The sequence below is a fragment of the Triticum dicoccoides genome, chromosome 2B (genome assembly GCF_002162155.2).
Source record: "Triticum dicoccoides isolate Atlit2015 ecotype Zavitan chromosome 2B, WEW_v2.0, whole genome shotgun sequence".
Classification (NCBI taxonomy): Eukaryota; Viridiplantae; Streptophyta; class Magnoliopsida; order Poales; family Poaceae; genus Triticum; species Triticum dicoccoides.
This window is the reverse complement of record NC_041383.1, coordinates 675,394,288-675,409,833: the sequence shown is the minus strand read 5'-3', so window position 1 is coordinate 675,409,833 and position 15,546 is coordinate 675,394,288.

Sequence of the window (15,546 nt, the reverse complement as noted above, 5' to 3'; positions counted from 1 at the left end):
GCTTGCAGCTGCTTATCCACCGGGCAAGCCAGCAACCCCACGCCGTTCGCACGCCCTACTCGTCCCCGTCTTCTACCTCACAACAGTTCGCTCCCAGTCGTCCCGTCCTTTCACATTAGTTCGCTCCCAGTTTTTGCGGGGTACAACAGTTCAACTTCTCCTAACCCTCCTCCAAAATCCATGGCCTCCCAAATCTCCATGGTCGCCGCTGAGTACCAGGTTAGAGCCATCACCGGCGATCAGTTCATCATCATCTACACACATGGATCCGTGATGGTGAAAGCATGGCTTGCGCTTCCTACGCATGTTCAACAGTTCAACGGATGAGTGGGTCGCTGGGCTAGATGTTGAGGACACCACAGTCCTGGGACGAGAGAAGGATCTAAAGGAAGAAGAGAGGAAGAAGCCCGCCGTGATCCAGGTTTGCATACATAACGTTTGATTCATCTACCACATATGCCATGCCGACGTTGAGTGCCAGGATTTTAAGAACTTCCTCAAGGACAAAAGATTGAAATTCGTTACTGTAGGCTTTAAGAACGACAGGGATGTCCTGCGTCGGATAGGTCTCATTGTAGGCTATCCCTTCGATCTCCAGAAGGCAAGCCTGGTGTCCTCCTCTCAACCTTCAATGCTGACCCTGGCAGCAGCCATGATTGATCCTTCGTACGCTAAACTGAAGAAACCTCATCACGAGTTTCATCATGCATGGGAGTCAAAGACATTAGATGAAGATCACATCATGTACGTAGCAATGGATGCCTACCTTTGTTTAAATATCTACATGGGTTGGATGAAGAAGCAGAGCCGAGTGTCCGGTTCAAGCAAAGAAGCGTCAGCGAAGAGGAAGAGGAAGAGGGACGAGGACGAAGTCGAGGACGTGGACTCAGACTCCGAGTAGGTGGCAGTGCCGTCGCTCATGCTGGTTCTACTGTAGTGTCAAGCAGACTAGTTGCTTAGTTTGTTTTCAAGGGTGTGTTGTGCTGAGGCCCCAGCAGAACTATGTTTATGTTCTTTCTCGTTATTTGAACTCTTTAGTACGTAGAGTAGTACTAGTACTGTGTCTTACTACTGTTCTTCTCGCAGTTGGTACTACTACTCGTACCTTAGTGTTCCTACTGTACTTAATACGTTCGTACTAGTAGTATAATTTGGGTTAGTCGATTTGTGAAAGAAGTTCGATGGAGCGAAGGAAGAAGACGGCAGAAGAGGTGGAAGAATCCCTTCTAGCCATCCATGTTGCATCAAATGGCTCACATGAGTCGACTGACCCAAATTGCTCCTTCAGATTGCAGGATCCACGTGGCATTCAAGGTCTCGAAGGTAGATTCCGCGGCCGCACCCGGTTTGCGAGCTCGACGCGCGCACGACCGGCTTCTGCCCCGACAGCCACCATGCGCGTCTCCTCCACGCGGGCGGAGACGACAATGACACGCTAGTTCCTCCTCGCCGGCGTGCTGGAGCACGCGCTCGTCCTCCTCTTCGTACGCTGCGTGCATAGATGCGGCTCCACCAGCTGGTCGCGTGCTTGGCAGCGCGGCAGCATTGCAAGGAGGGACTGCAGATGACGTGAGCGGGGGAGCCTTCGGCTTCATGGCACAGGGATGGCGGCGACACGGCGGTGATGGGCGGGAAATTGTTGTCCGGAGCAGGCGGGCGCCGGCATGCACAACACCGGCGGCGGCATATTGATGAGTGCGCGTATGGGAGCTTACTTTAGTTTTATATGAGGTTGGTCAAACTTAAAAGAAAACCGTACTACTACCTCCATCCGGATTTATTGGTACCCATTGTGTTTCGTGCCAAATTTTGACCATAGATTAAACTAACAAAATGTTCATGCATGTCAGCAAATATTATATTTTTGAAAACTATGTTCAAATACGAATCCAATGAGATAATTTTTCTTGACATGCATTAACATTTTGTTAGTTAAATCTTTATTCAAAATTCGACACAAACTACAAAGGGGGCCTATAAACCAGGACGGAGGTAGTAGTACACGTAAACATTAGACTTAGGTAGTGCTTTTATTAAAAAATTGAAGTTAGTACTACAGCCACGATACGGAATCCTGTGCAAGCGTGTGAACCGCGGCCGCGCGGTTGATCGAACGGTGCGTCACCGTGTCGCGCTCGAAGGACATCCAACGAACCTTTTTGTGTGTGTGAAAACAATCCTCGAATATTACTCAACTTTTTTTTCGTGGGAAAGTTCTTGACGCTGCAATATTTCCATATATTTGAATTTAGCTCCAGTTTGTGTTTATTTGGATTTGGACGTTTTAGGTGCGCCCTAGTTTTTTTAATACTTATTTAGTGTGTGTGACTATGAGAGAACGTGTGTATGTGTCCGTATGTGTGTTGTGGCGGAAGGGCAATGTGGAGACGATGTGCGTGTGATACAGACATAGAGAGGTGTGAATGTGCAAATGATCATGCATGAGTGAGACATAGACAGATGCCGATACGTTGTGTATACATTAGAGAATGGTCTTCTAGTTTACTTGTGTGTGTGTGTGTGTGTGAGAGAGAGAGAGAGAGAGGAGCATCCGTAACACAACAACCATCTCTCTCGATTCATCCGTCCCTCGCATGATCGCATGCAACATATGCATCAACGCGCACATTTTGACACCCCCACTCGGCCCCTGCCCACCTCAAGGCCCGCACAATCTCTTCGTGAATACCCATTTCTCTCCTTAGGTTTGTTTTCGCTCATTATCTGACACACACACACACACACACACAGACACGCAGCACAACACACACACACACACACACACACTCCCCCGAGCACACAATTCATGCCCATCCAAGGTTATACGGCGGCCACTCTCGCTTGTGCTTCTTTACATCCCCAACATGCACAACACCTCAATCTTCAAAGAGGGCATCGAGCAGATCAAAGACGGCGACCACATCGCGCTAGAGAATGCGGGGTCATTTGGAAGCAGGGTGATGTGACGACGGCTGACTGACTCCTCCCCCCACCCTCTATCTCTCTTGCACAAAATTACCAATCCCTCTCTTCCCCGCACAAAATTGTCAATCCCTCAACCCATGAGATCCTTCCCCTTTCGTCCATGTTTTTCCTGCTCTCTCATCAAACATGTTGTGTCTTCTCCTTCCACGTATACAGAATCACGTATATTACATGTCTCCATCTTTCTCACAGACCTAACTTCTTCCTCTCTCTTTCTCTTTCTCTCTCTCTGTCACATTAGGTTTGTCTCCTACTCTCTCGTCCACATACATACAATCTTTCCTGCCCTATCTTCTCCATCTTCAAAAGCTCCCTCTGCATGTTTCATTCAGACAATGGGATATGTCAAAATGTTGCTTCTATAATGGCTGATATAGAGTTTTGGTTGTTTTTGTTGCATCCTACAAAGTAATAACTATGAAATGCATTTACATTCTCATTTGACTGGGATTATGTGAGTTTGAGCATGTTGTGAAGTACTATAGACCTTGTATACATCTTGGGATTCGACAATGATTGTAACTATTGAATTGTATAGACCATTACATTCAAAGTCAATAGCCTAATATATTTATTTCACAATTTCAACAAATGATTAGTTCACTACAAACTAAGAAAACAAATGTGTACTCCCCCCGTTTTTATTTTAGTCCGGGTATTAGCATTGGTCAAAGTCAAGTTTTGTAAACTCTCAAAAAGCTTATAACAAAAAATATTAAGACATACAAGAACAAATAAATACCATTAGATTCATTATTGAATGTACTTCCACATCATACATATTTGTTATGGTAAATGTTTATATTTTTATATAAACTTGGTCAAACTTTAGGAAGTTTGACTTAGGTCAAACCTAATATGCAGAGTTTACAACTACTACTCGCTAGTTGCTTAGCCGAATCACTCAACACGCCACACGGGGAGTCCAGTGTCACAAAATTTTGAGGTCGGCGGGAAAATCTCCCGCGACCCTGATTCAAGCAGTGGGAAGTTACCATCATAGCCTTCGGAACAGGCCTACGGATGACGCTTGGTAGGGGTTGTTTTCGTAACTTCAGGTTCACCCTACCCAGCCAGCTCCACCCCGGCACCCAGAGTAGTACACCTGAATACTCCCCATTTTCTATCCCCACCGCAAAATAGACTTCTCCACGGCACCACAACCTTCGTGCTCCTCCCCTTTACATCGGCGCACTCGTCCACCGCAGCGCATCTGCCTCATCGACGACCTCGTACGCTGCACTGGAGCCGGTCCACCATCGTCGTCGTAGATGGAGCCTCTTGCCCGGCATCGTCTTCCACGGTCTCGGATCTGCTTCCCGGAAGCCGACGCCAAGCGCAAAAGTACCACCATCATGGACAATGAACTGACTCCCGTTGCCGACCATGACTCATAGAGGCCGCCGCGACCATTGTTCTCCTCCTCGATTGGTAATGTGTGTATTGAATCACTTAGCAGTACAAGTGCAGTTCCAATTTTGTTCATACCTACCCTTCAATTTTCCTGGGTGCTATTATTCCCGTAAAAGTAATTGGTTATAGCCTCCATTGTCCAACAGAATATCAGCCTGTAATTGTGCGTCGCTCCTGTATCGCGCTGTGCTTGGGGTAGGTTTTTCATCTACAACCAGCAGTGTGGCAAATGATGGAAAGGGTTTTAGAACTAGCAAGATGCCCATGCGTTGCACGCATCAAGATGCATTTGTATGAGTAGTTTATCTTGTGGGAGAAAAGGATGAATGAGGGAAGGCCTTATTTGCAAATCTGGAGAGGGGTATGGGTATCTTTTTTTATCTATCTATGCTGAGAACTATCCTCTTCTCTCTAGTATCTACTTCTCGATCTCAGCACTGTAAACGCTTTTTTAAAGTGCCACGCGTTGCGATTCTATTGGAGATGCTCTAACATGGCATACGAGTGCTTTAATGTTGCCCACAAGATGAGTGAGTATTACTAGAAGTATTTTTCTTGCCATGTTGAGATTTTAAAACCACGAGTGTTAACATGCAGAGGAGCAATGAAGACCAAACACGGGATATTCGGGACATCTTCAAGGAGCGTGGCAAGTTAAAGAGGAGCTGCACCGAACCTGTAAAATGAGCTTTGGTAAGCAACACCCTTTCAATTACTTTCGTTTAGCCTCGTGTTCTTCGATGTGTATATGTTGTAGTTTCTATTTCTATTAAGCGTGGTGTTCTTCGATGTGTAATAAGAAGAGTCTTAATCGTCCTAATGCTTTTGTTTTTAACTTGATGTAGGAAGTGGGTGTTCTCACCTTGTAGTCTGTTTTTATATTTCTTTTCCTTTTGAATTCACTTCTCCGAGTTCTGTTTATCTGGCTTCTACTAAATGGATCTAGGTTTCTCTGAGTATTGATCTAAAAAAGAAGTAACTTCATGTTAGGATGCAGTTCCTACGAGGAGGGAAGTATGGTCAACCTCGAGATCATGTTTCCAAAATGAGGTTGGATTACACACAAGGTGCCAGTTCCCTAATGATGTTGGATTAGACACAAGGTGCAAATTCCCAGATGATGCTGGATTACACACAAGCCAGGTGGAGTCGTTAGCTGTTCGTGTCCTTGTGGCATTAGTAAAGGCTGAAAGAAAGCGTGCAACAACACTTGAGAATGTAGCTGAGTTCCTGAAGAAGCGAAAAGAGCAATCAGATGTTCTCTTCATCCAAGCCAAAGAAGAGATGGAAGAAGCCAGAAATAAGCTAGCAGAGGCAGAGCAGGCTAGGCGTCTCCTGCTATCTAAAACTGTTGTCAATACAAAATTTCCTTCATAATAGCTAGGTTCAAATGTTTATCCAGTCGGCACGCTTGTTCTGATGTCTGTGCATCTACTTATGTGGCACAAAATGTTTTTTTCAGGTCATGTAATAACAGCAATCACTTTCCAAATAATAACAGACGAAGCATTGGACATGGTATAGTTCACGCGCAAGCCCGACATTCCAAGTTCAACTTCCACATCAAACTCATGTTCACAGATATCTTCACATTCATACATAATGTCCACAACCATGATTCACTTCAAAGCCAAAAAAATGTGAGGAGAGTTATAAATAAAGAAAAACCTCTACTATTAGCTTTTTTCGAAAACATGCAACTATGGCACAAGAACTATATAGTGTGCTAATAACTTTGAAAGATGGTCGCTTGATGAAGCTAATCCGACAGTGTAGAGATGGCAAATCCGAGCACTACTGGCCATTGGATATCATCAACATTCCACCAGATCTGCCACATGTATAATTTAGAAGACTCCATGATTGAACTTAAGCATAATGCACAAACCTCAAAACACAAGCACTTCTCCTTTGTTCTAGAATCTTCTATATCATAATTGATTTTTTTTCTAAATGAATTGCAATTATTTGTTTTTCACTTTATGCTTTATAATGCACAACCCCATGAATCTTAACATTTTTATAAAACTAATTGATTTTGAATGAGATGAACTATAAGAACTAAACGAACATCTACATCATGCATATATGACTCAAAGCTTTACATGATATAGTGTGTATTTATTCATAATTTGGTTTTGAAATCTCATGCGTTCAATGCATCATTGCCTTTCGGTCGAACCTACGTCCACAATTTTTTGTACGTACTATATCTCCACTGGTCCCCGAACCCAAAATGTTGTCTTGTTCCCATAAAACCAAGCAGCCCACACATGCGTCGACTCAAACCCGTTTACTATGACGTGGCCCCGCATGCCATAGTACTCCTACAAACCCTACCGCTGCACTCATCATCGGTTTTCTTCAAGAGGACGAGGGAGAAGCCAATTTGTAGTGGAGGTGCTTTCAAAAAAAGGATCTGTAGTGGAGACCCCTAGCCTAGGGTGCCCTAGGTAGCTGCCACACGCATCATTGTTTTCTCTTTTCTTTATGCTCTTGCGCCCTAGAGTGAAATGATGGTAGCTTAGTCCGTCCAGCTTAATGCGGGAAAGGTGGGGCTTTGTGATTTGACCCCTCATCGCTCATTTTCTACTACTGTGACGCTACGACCGGGGTGCCTACAATTCCAACCGCTGCTCTGAACTGTAATTTGGTGCATCACACGTGGAACAAGACGGTGGATGAGCCACATGTCGGCCAAAGGGGTCCTGTTAAGTGTGTCGCCATTTTGTGTGTGGACTGACCCTGCTTGAGTTGCTACGCCAACACAACAGGAGCAGCCTACCACTTGGTTTTGCTCTTTGGTGAATCCCGACTATATTGATCTAAAAAGATACGTGCTGAACTACCCTCTCCGTCTTGTTTTTTTATTTTTAGGCGTCTCGGTTTATAGGGCGTGCACGTAGTTCTAGGTCATCCATTTGACTAACTAAATATGAGTTACTATGTCACAAAAAGTATATCATTGGATTCTTAAGCGGATGTAGTTGTATTTTAAAGTCGAGGGCGGGGCTTTTCCTGCACGATAGGCGGGGCAGTTCCGCCTAGTCGGTTCGACAGAGACGCGAGAAGATGAGGGAGTAGGCTGCTGCAAACATAGGGTTGTGTGATTTGACAGCAAGTTACTGCTAGACAGGTGGGGCCCCGTGATTTGACTTGCCATTATCATTTTAACTGCGGCGCTACGACCGGCGTGAGTCTCCCGATTCCTGACCACCTCCATACAGGTGCCTGTCCCAATGCTCCACCATGTAGTTGAGGCTGGCTCTCGCATGAGAGCCCACTTCTCCACTTTTTCCTTGCCTCTTTCCTCCACATATGCAAAAATGCCATGTAAAGTGGGCTTATAGCCCACTATTGTAGTACTTACTTGCTCCTACAGGTGCTAAGCTTGCCACATAGGCATAAAGTTTGATGTGGCAAGTTTGGTGACCCAAGGAAGAAACGGTGCTAAGCACGTGTACCTAGGTGAAAAGGCAGTTTTGAGTCTATAGCTAATTAAATGAAGCAAACTTAGCAACAAAAAACTAATAGGCACACCATTTCATTGGAAGAGGTCACTCCTTGGCAAATGCAATAAATACTACTCCCTCTGTCCCATCATATAAGAATGTTTTTGGCACTACACTAGTGTCAAAAACGTTCTTATATTACGGGACGGAGGCAGTATGAAGAAAGAGATAGAGAGAAGTAAAAAAATAAATACACTTATAGCCAACCTTATAGCTAACCTTGTTGTAGTATGAGTGACTAAGTGATGACTATGTATGACATGCCAACATCAGATAGCCTAACGCACCGTGTTAAATCTCCAAGGGCGCGATCGCGCGAGCGATGCGACGGTCGTGGTAGGCGCGACCATGATACATGCTGCTGGCAGCCCTTGGATCTGAGATCAAATGGTCACATGCTAAGTTGCTAAAAATTTGCAGAATAACCCTCCAGGATAGGATATTCACCCATAGGTATCACGCCATGCAACTGTTCAATCTCAGATCCAAGGGCTCTCGGAAGCCCGTATCATGGGAGAATGGAAAGCCACTACCCTGCCGTTCGCACGCTAGCAGTTCGCTCCTACTCATCCCCACACGTCCTTTAATATTACGACGGTTCACTCCTAGTCATTCTGTCCTTTCACATTACGGCAGTTCCACTAATCCTAAACCTCCTCCCAAATCCATGGCGTCCCAAATCTCCATGATCAGCGGTGAGTACAAGGTTAGAACCATCACTGGTGATGAGTTTTATGTCATCTACACCCGTTCTTCCACGACGGTGAAAGGATGCCTTTCTCGCTTCAGACGCATGTTCGAACACTCACTGATGAGTGGGTCGCTAGGCTAGATGTTGAGTATACCATAGTCCTGGGACGGGAGAAGGATCTAAAGGACGAAGAGAGGAAGAAGCCCGCCATGATCCAGGTTTGCGTGCATGACTTATGCTTGGTCTACCACATATGCCATGCCGACATTGAATGCCTGGATTTTAAGAACTTACTTGACAGCAACCTAGTCAAATTCGTTACTTTAGACTTTACAAATGACAAAGATGTCCTAGGTCGGATTGGCCTCATTGTAGGCAACCCCTTCGACCTCCAGAAGAATCGGATGCTGCCCTCCGGTGGCCAGCCTTCAATGCTGACCCTGACAGGAGCCATGGTTCATCCTTCGTATGGTAAACTGGAGAAACCTCATTACACGTTTCATCATCATGCATGGTAGCGGAATGTACTAGATATAGACCACATCCACTACGCTGGAATGGATGGCTACCTTTGTTTCAATATCTATAAGGGTTGGATGAAGAGCAAGAGCCAAGTGTGCGGTTCAAGCAAAGAAGTATCTGCCAAGATGAAGAGGGACAAGGACGAAGTCGAGGATGTGGACGAGAACTCTGAGTGAGTAAGGTGTCAGTATCATTGCTCATGGTGGTTCTAATGTAGTGTCTACCGAATTAGTTGCATAGTTTAATTTCAGGTGTGCTTAGTTTAATTTGAGGGGTGTGTTGTGCTGAGCCCCCATGTCAGGACCCTGATCCTATGCCACATCGATCTCGCATGTAACATCTCATATCACTTTGCCTCACGCACGGTATTCCCACGGGTGTCGCCTTACTAGGCCCGGGACCATTTGCGCCTTTTGGCACACGTATATGATAGTGTCGCTAGCATCCATATGACAAGAACCCGGGCTGACATGGCTAGTCGTGAACCCAAAGTGGCACTAACTTACAGGGACAGGCATACAACACCCAGCAACGAATGTGTCGGTCATCAGCGAGTGAATCTGGGCTGTAGCAGCTGGGCTAGCAGGACTCCGGTAAATCGGGCTGTAGCAGGCTAACAGGACTCCGGTAGACACTGCGTGACATTTCCCCGAAGGGAACGACACAAGAACGAAGAAGGACACATGCCGGCCAGCCTAAGTGTTCCGGAGCAGTAGCAAGCTACCAGGGCTCAGTGGAAGCACTAGGAGACATTTCCCGGTAAGAGAGGCTACCAAGGATAAACAACTAGATAGTCAGATCCCACACATACACACAATATGATCGATATGTGCAAATACAACATGGCATCACAACATGACTCTACAACTGAAGTATTTTAATCAATAGGCTCCGAGGAGCGAGATATTACAAACATGGGTCTCATGACCCAGCATTCAGAGGACACAAGTCAAGCACAAGCGGAAGCTTAACATGTCTGAGTACAGACATCTACAAGTGAAGAAGGATGAGAAGCCTGACTATCTACCAGATCCTGCCGAGGGCACAAGATCGTAGCTGAGGTAACAAGCTAAACGTCAAAGTCCACGTGGAACTACTAGCGAGACTGGAGTGTCTCTTCAAAAACATAAATTAAGCAATGTGAGTACAAATGTACCCAGCAAGACTTACATCAGAACTAACTACATATGCACCATTATCAACAAAGGGGTGGTGGGGTTTAACTGCAGCAAGCCAGCTTTGACTCGGTTCCTATCCTGAACTACGACTGCAAGTAACTCTTTTGAGGTGGCGCACACGAGTCCACATATTCACCATATCAATACACCACTATGGATCCGCTCCCGTCTCCCTACGAGAACGCCATCCATAGCACTCACGCTTATCTTGCGTATTTTAGAGTATCCACTTTCACTTGTCTATGAACTGTACAAGCAACCCAGAAGTCCTTTACCGCGGACACGGCTATTCAAATATATAATGTTAACCCTGCAGGGGTGTACTTCTTCACACACGCTCTCACCACTTACCGCCTTTTACACGACATGTACTCGGCAACCTTCAAGCGGAAGCCCAGCGAGGGTGTCAGCCACGACCTGACTAACCACACAAGTCTCTCGTCCAGGTTTATCGCCTATTCGGGTTCCATCCGCAAAGAGATCCGTCCGGGGTGTCGTTCACGGCCCCAAACGATGTGTGCAGGGTTCCCAAGCCCACCATCCGGGTGCCACTTGGTACACCGGGCCACTGTGCCTAGTCTGTCCCGACCCCACCTGTACCGGGTGCCACTTGGTAGACTACTAGCACTACCTACAAACGCCAGAAACTAGTTGCAACTCCTGGACAGAGATCGAGTTAATTAATAAGTCGAGAGAGTCAATTAAGTATCCCAATGTGTGGTAGTAGCTGTTCATGGATCACAAACACATGACTCGGTTCCTGAGGACGGCTGCAATGAGAAAACCCACCATGTACTCCTACATGGCCTCTCACCGCTACCTTTACAAAATTGTGTTCACACACTTAGCTCTCAACAGTAGGACATGTTCACCACACTCCAATTCATCCCTGATGAATCATACCTGACACACCTCTAAGCAATAGCAGGCATGACAAACAAGCATGAATGAGTAGGCACATCAGGGCTCAAACAACTCCAACTCATGCTAGTGGGTTTCATTTCATTACTGTGGCAATGACAAGTCATGCAGAGGAAAGGGGTTCAACTACCGCATCATGTAATAGTTGAATCGTTGTTGTCCTAATGCAGTAAAAGAGAGCAGGAGCGAGAGAGTGGGATTGTATCAGAATGAACAAGGTGGTTTTGCTTGCCTGGCACTTCTGAAGATAGTATAGTTCTTCATCAGTGTCATCGATCACATCGTCGGTACATGTCTACTGAGAGGGGACAAGCACCGACAAACAAAGCAGAAACACAATCAATGCAATGCACAATATCATGCATGATCATGACATGGGAATATGTTGTGGTTTGAGCTAATGCAACTACCAGCCGGTTAAATGGAGTTGGTTTGAATCTAAGATTCAAATTCAAATTCCATATATGACATTTTAAATGCCATTAATTCAAACTGTTGTATACAGAAGCTTTAATTTATTCAAACATGCATGGTAATGCCATAAACAAATTCTTTGGATTTTTCTGATCATTTTTCATATATAATTTATTTCATTTGGAGCTATATATAATTTTCTATGAATTTTAGAAGTTTAGAGCATTTTCTGCAATTCCCTGAATTATTTTAACTCCAGAAAATGATTAACTGTGTCAACATGGCATCACTGTGATGTCAGCAGTCAACAGGGCCGGTCTAGGTCAAACTGACCAGTGGGTCCCATGTGTCAGTGTCATTAGACTAGCCAATTTTAGTTAGTCCTAATCCTAGGTTAATTAGCAGGGCGGCCCCACCTGTCATAGACCCAGGGGTCAAACTGGTGTCAACCCGGTCAAACTGGTCAACTCGCCGGCAGCTCGACGCCGGCGATGACAGGCGCGACGGAGGGGCTCGGAAATGGCCTACAAGGCATCATTTCGTCCATGGTTTGTTGCGCTCGAACGCACGCAGTGGCATGCATCGAGTGGTGGCGGTGGTAGGTGCTGGGGTGGCCGTAAAAGTGGCCGGCGACAAGGTTCGGCGGCAGCAGCAGCTCAGGCATTTTCGGGGAGGCGCTACAGAGAACGGGAGGAGGCGCTACGGTGTCTACATGCTCGGGAGATCGTGATGAGCACGATGGTGTGCTTGGGCTCGAGCTGCTGTGGTTGTGGCCAAGGCGGCGAGAAGCCTGGCGGCGGCGTGCGTCGATCTCCGGCAGAACAACGGCTACGGCGTGAAAACAACGCGTAGAGAGGGTGCTTGGGGGAAGAAGCTCACGGAGAGTGCTGGGGGTGTCGAAGCGGGCTCGAGGAAAGCTCGGAGCAGACGGCGCGACCGTGGCAATCTCGGCTTCCCGAGGTTGAAGACGACGACGGGGAGAGCGTTCGGTGGCGTCTGGCATCAAGTGAGTCGGCGGGGAGGAGAAGGGAGTCGAGGCGGAGCCTTTGGGCATGGCGGAAGGGTGAGGGGGTGGCTCTGGGCACGGTGGAAGCGAATGGCGGCGGCGGTCGCTCTCGGCTGCGTGCGAGAGAGAGAACAGAGGAGGGGGATGAGCTCGAGGGAGTGAGCGAGAGGTACCAGGGGAGCTGCGTGGTGTCTTCAGTGGGTTGACGAAGCGAGCAGGGAGGCAGGAGGAGGTGGAAGCATGAGGTGGAGCTCGGGCGCGCGCGCGCGTCGACACGCCTCTGCCTACTGGCAGAGGTTGAAGACGGGGGGCTTCTGGTGGGCTGAGCCAGTTGGCTGGGCTGCCAAGTGGGCTGCATAGGCAGTAGGTCCAAGTAAGTTACAGGTAAGCTCTCTTTTTCTTTTGTTTCAGTTTTCTATTTTTCTGCAACTTCTGAGCTTTATTAAAAATACCAAAACGTTTTCGAAAATCTTGAAGATAATTGTGGGCTCTGTTTGGATTATTCCTAACATCCCTCACTTAAGTTCACAATTAATTGAGCACTTAAAATAATATATAGCATTTAAATGCCCAATTGCAAATAGCATATGATTTAATTCAGTGACCTTATGTGTCCTAGAAAAATGTGAACCAATTTTGGCAGAGGTTCTGGACCAAGACAAAAAGTGATGGACATTTTAGAAGGGCATTTCAGGTTCATTGAAAAAGATTTTACTAAACCCTAATTGTTTTCAGGGGGTGCTGGGGGTTCTGTCATCCCCATTTCAACTTTCTGGAAAATTTAAACATGATGCAACACCAGATGCTAGCACTAGGCATTGTCAGATCTAGGGATGTGACAACTCACCCCCACTAAACAAGAATCTCGTCCCGAGATTCAAGTCGTGAGGTAAGAAGACACAGGGACACCAGCTATCACAACCTTCATGATCCAACTATCTTCTCGAGGTTGTTGATTTGTTGACTCAAATTGATCTTGACGCCTTTGCTTTCGAGTTCTTCATCCAACACGAGGACAGAGACACTCTACAAGGATGGATCATCTTAGTTATCACCAGATCAATTCACGGAATGAGACATAGCAACATCTTTCGAACTGAGATACGAAGCACACATCTAGAGGGATGGAGTGGAACAGATGACAAGGATTCACTAGGTAGACAACAATTCCACACCTAAGAGGGTGGTGAACGGTTGTCAATGTAGCGAGAATTTGAGTTGCCATGATACCATAGCGAGACACCATGCACTACAAAAAAAAGACACATCCATGACATTTTGGGCCGAACGAAATTTTTTTCTGTCATACATATGACACTTCTATGACAATAATTGTGACAAAACCCGGTATCATCATAGATGTGGTGGGCTCCTACTTCTATGACAAAAAATCATGACAGAAAATGGGCTTTTCATCCTGGGCAGGCCGGAGACGCAGCTGCATGACATTCTTTGGGCCGTACATGACGGAAAAAATCATGGTAGAAGCGAGGGGGAGAAAAATTTCGGGGAGTTGCCGGTTACGGTGGGAGGTCGGGGGCCGAGCGATGCGCGTTTCTCTCGTACACGTACGCGCGTGTGTGCCAGGCATTGGCTCTAACTGAACCCGAGCGAGGCGTTGGGCTCTAACTGAACCCGAGGGATTGCACTACAGGCTTCGTGTTACTGAACCCGAGCGATCGATTGATGGCTGTTAACTGAACCCGATGGAGCGATTCCTTCGGTACTACTGCTAACTCAAGCCGATCGATTGGATGAACAGTGAGCGTTGCGGGGGAGGGGGGTGGATGAACAGTGAGCGGTGGCGTTGCCTCTGGATGAACAGGACCCCGTGGTGTGGAGGGCTGGATGAAGAGTAGACGGTGGAGGGGTGGCCGTGGAGGGGTGGTTGAACAGGACCCCGTGGTGTGGAGGGCTGGATGAACAATAGAAGGTGGAGGGGTGGATTAACAGTACACTATGGAGGGGTGGTTGAACAGTAGCTGGTGGAGTAGCGCGCGGTGGAGGCTGGATGAACATGAGCCCGTGGAGGCTGGAGGAGGTCGACGGTAGCCCGTGGAGGCTGGAGGAGGTCGACGGTGGAGATGAACAGTATCCTATGGAGTCCTGTTATGCGGTACGCCACACCCCTCCCAATGAACAGGACTCTCGTTTCGACCGTAGGAGGTCTGTTTCATCCGTTTTACGGTACGCCACACCCCACCCGATCAGCAGGACCCCCGTTTCGACCGTAGGAGGTCCGTTTCCTCCGTTTTGCGGTACGCCACACCCCTCCCGATAAACAGGCTCCCGTTTCGACCGTAGGAGGTCCGTTTCCTCCGTTTTGCGGTACGCCACACCCCTCCCGATCAACAGGACCCCCGTTTCGACCGTAGGAGGTCAGTTTCCTCCGTTTTGCGGTACACCACACCCCTCCCGATCAACAAGACCCCGTTCTGAACATGGCCGGTCGAACACAAGGCCGTTTCCTCCGTTGTGCAGTACGCCAGGCCTCGTTTCCATCGCCTATTCCATCCAAGCCCTCCCGATGATCACGACCACGCATTCCGTTCCGACCCAGCCGGTTGGCTCCCCATGAACACGACGACGACGCTGTTTCTCCGTTCTGACCCAGCCATGTACGTATGCGCGAGTAGGCGTTCGAGACCCTGCCCGTATGTACATATGTGGCCGTATTTTCTTTCTTGCACCCTCACCGCTGTACGTACGTGTACATGCTATGTGCGCGCCTCTACTACAACACGTGCGCACCTCTACATCCACCAGTATATATGTACGTACACGTTCACGACCATAATGACAACGCAACGTACGCTTCGACCAGGTGGGTCCCGACTGTCAGGCACTTCCTTGCGTGCGAAGATGTAGCTGGTGGGTCCCAGCAGTAAGGGGGGCCAATGGTTT